Source organism: Tenrec ecaudatus, chromosome 8 (assembly GCF_050624435.1).
Source record: "Tenrec ecaudatus isolate mTenEca1 chromosome 8, mTenEca1.hap1, whole genome shotgun sequence".
NCBI classification, from domain to species: Eukaryota; Metazoa; Chordata; class Mammalia; order Afrosoricida; family Tenrecidae; genus Tenrec; species Tenrec ecaudatus.
In genome coordinates, this window is record NC_134537.1 from 54,987,716 (window position 1) to 54,991,795 (window position 4,080).

Below are 4,080 nucleotides of genomic sequence, written 5' to 3' on the forward strand. Positions count from 1 at the left end.
TTCCAAGTTCTGATCATTAACTGAAGCTTGCAGATTTTTCTCCCCATTTTGAGTCATATCTCATAAGCAGATGAAGGCCCTAAAGTCATTCTCTGCAAGCCTTTAATCCAGCCAAGTTACTAGGGTGGACTCAATGTTGAAAAGGCAGCACCTTAACTGTAATATTTTGAGCACCTTCTGACCCGAGGAGCTCATTTTTGACACAATCTCTCACAATAAACTGCTACTATTCATAAGGTTTTTAAGACTCTGACAATTTCACATGGCTATTCAGTAGCTAATGTTTTGGAACTGGAGAACTTCTTCCTTTCCATAGTCGGTTCTTAGTCTGGGTGTTCTGCTAAAACCTGTTCCCTTTGGGCTACCCTACTGGTATTTGAAATACCAGTGACAAGACATAGCTTCTAGCAACACAGCACCATACAAGACCCCATAGTACAACAAACTGATAGACGAGTGGTGGCTGTGTATATTAATCATCTCTCTTTGGATAAGTACCTAAAAATATTTTTCTCATTTTAAAAAATGGATTATTTTCATTTTTTATGGATTTGCAAGAGTCCTTTATACATTGCGGATATTGTATCTTCTGTCTTTGATCAGATATCTGATTGAAAATACTTTTGATTCATATTAAAATGGGCTTTAAGGTGAAAATTATTTTAAATTTGATAAAATCTAGCATATGGATTTTGCAATCCTTGTGTGGCAATAGATAACTCCTTGCTTTACACAGAGCAATTTAGACCTTTTTGCTTTTTTTTTTCTTCACTTCATCTAGAGGTCTTACAGGTGTTAATTATAAGTCTAAGATTCATTCTGAGACCATTTTTCTGTACAGTGAGATGCAAGGATCTAAATATACTTTTTGGACATGGGCATCCAATTATCCAACCATCATCACCCTACCCTTTTTTAATCAAGAGGACAATATTTAAAAAATTAATTATTATGAAATATGCATTGAAATAAATTGATGACAAATTAAAAGTTTTTATAAACTCTCAATTTTGTTTACATGGCTCCATGCAGGTACCCTACTGTTTTGGTTATCTTATTTATTTTATATTAAGCTATGAAATTGGTTAATAAAAACATTCATTTTCAAGATAGTTTTGATTATTTCTGCTTAAATTTTCATATAACTTTTTGAAGGAGCTTGCTTCCAGTGTTGATGGAACTGCCCCATTAATAGTATTGAATCTTCTTATCCATAAACTTGAAATATTTACCCATTAATTTGAATTTTTAAAAATATTTTCAGCATATTTGGAACTTTCAGTCAAGTGTCTTGTACTTTTTAAAAATTAAATTAATACTAAAGTTTATATTTTATACTACTGTTAATGATGTCTTCTTAACATATTCAGGTTATTATTGCTAGTACATAGACATGCAAATGAACTGTGTAAATTTTCTTGTATACTGTTATATTTCCTTTCCTGGACTCTTTTAATAATCCTTGATATATTGTGTGTGTTATATACTATTTTCTATATGGAGAATGCTGTCACCTATAAATAAAAATGATTATACTTGATAATATCCAATATGAATACCATTAACTTTCTTTCTTTCATTCCTTCATTTATTTTTTTGTTTCTTCCCTTTTAATTATAATAATTACATTGCATTACATTCCTCTGAAATTTGCTCTGGAATATAAAGTAGTAAAGCAAATGAAAAAAATTATGGTGTGTTAGTATGGGTAAACTAGAGAAACAAATTCATAGACACTAACATGTGCATAAGAAAGACAACATCACAACCCAATCCAGATCAAGTTCATAAATCCGATATTAGCCCATACATCCGATACCAGTCTATACATTTCTCTTCAGACTCATACAACACATGCAATGATGCTGAATGCAGGAAGATCACAAGTAAGTGGGTGGAAACTCTTGTAGACCCCAGTGGTGGTGGAACCATCTCAGCACTGGCAGGGGGTCTCCGCATGTTTCCACCAACTATAGGGCTCTGGCTCCATCAGCATATCTCCATGTAGCTTGTCAACAGGAGTCTCTCACAGGAAGATGAAGCACAGGGTGTGGATCTGGCTTCCAGTAAGCCTCCAAATGAGGTCATCAAATTGCAGCCAATTGATAGGCTAAACTCAACCCCTTAACTCAATAATCTCAGGTTGACACCAGAGTATGTAATTACCACAGATGATGTAGAAGATCTGAACAGAAATTTTTCAAGGCTAGCTGGAGAAGAAAGCGTATTATAATGAAAATTGCAAAGGCCTAGAGTTAAAAAGACCAAAATAAAGAGCATGCTGAGGATTTCTCAGGTGAAAAGAATTGAAGACAATCTCACTTTTCAGATGTGTCTGATAAATATCTGGCTATTATTTCAGTCTTTTGATCTCCCAGACCTCTTAAAACAGAAATGACTTAACCTTGTTGTTGCTGACCTTTGTTTATTTTCCTGTTTAGCTTTTACCAACAAATATTGCTGACTTTATACCGATAATTCCACTAAGGAGTACTGATGGTGTAGTGGTTATGAATTGGGCTACTAACCACAAAGTCAGCAGTTCAAAACCACCAGCTGCTTTCCCGGAGAAAGATGAGACTGTCTACCCCCTTAAAGAGAGTCTCAGAAAGTCACAGGGGCAACTCAACCTTGTGCTGTATATCATGAACACCACTAGGTGTTGGAATCACTGTTAGCAGTAACTGTTTCCAACCCCATTGTTTTCAAAACTGCACTCTAAATAAAATGAGGTATCTCTCATTTAAGAAAGCTTTGTGGTGCAGTAATTTAAGGGTTGTACTTTAATCCCCAAGGTCCATAGTTTAGATTCACCAGAAGACTCATCAAGAGCCTGAAATATGAAAACTAACAAACAAACAAACAAAAGACTAAACACCAAGCATTGGTCTGCAATCCTCATGTTTGGCAGTCTGAAACCAGAAGCACCAGGGGAGAAAAAAGGGGCGTATTTTACTCTCATAAAGACTTACAGTCTCAGAAAGAGGAGTCACTATGAGCAGTGTGGGAGGACCCATCAGCGGATTCTTAACCTGTTCCCAGGAAGGAAGAAGAGGCTATTTGCTCCTGGAAAATGTTGCAGGAACCCTGGAGAGCAGCTCTATGGTCCACTTGATGGCACAGTGGTGGTAGGCATGTTGGTTTTCTGGTTGAGGTTTACATCTTAGCCCACTCTGGTGGAACGATCAAGTTCATCCAGTTACTAAGGAGAAGGGAAATCCTGGGGAGCCCCAGGAGTTTTGAGGGTGATATGGTGGAAAGTTGAAACAGCTCAAAGTAAAAATGCCACAGAGGTTCATGCTTCTTAAAAAATATTATATTGTTTTATCATGAATCTTCATATTTAATTAGATGTTTTCTTTGTTCAATTAAAGTCCTGAAGGGATAATTTTTGGCAATTTTATCATTGCTTTAAAAAGATAGCATGAGAGGAGGGGGGAGAGAAGATGGCAAAAAAAAAAAGATAGCATGAATGCACTATTCATTTCACCATAGATAGCATCAGTACGATTTTCCTACAGTTCTCTTTCCTTCCCTCTTTTTCTTTTTAACTTTCTTCCTTTCTCTATTATTTAATGAAATAGCTGTTCCTGATTATTAGATAAATACTAGAAGGACAAAACAATCCACAATGAAAGTGTAATTTAGTTTCCCAAATGACCAACATTTTGACAAAAAATGCAGTCTTTCTCCAGCCCTAATTTCTCTGGACTGAAAACCAATGGAAAGAAACCCCAAAATAGGTAATATCCTAGTCAGTTCTCAGTGAGTCAGATTATGACCTAATATACTTGTTTTATTCTTTCCCCAGGGTTTTATTTTTCTTTCCCTAAATATCAGGCATGTCAGCCCTACAAGAAATTGATCATGAAAGGCGTTAAAACAAACAGTGTGCTTTCTTTGGAAAATGTCAATCCCTTTAATAAAAACGAGGCATCTAGAATGTTCACTGGGAAAAATAGTAAATGACCATTTCAACTCTCCCGAATTCTAATATATGGTTTGGAAGAGAAGTCAGAAAACATTTTCTATAAATGGCCAGGTATGTACTGTAAATATATCTATTAGACTGGACAGGTA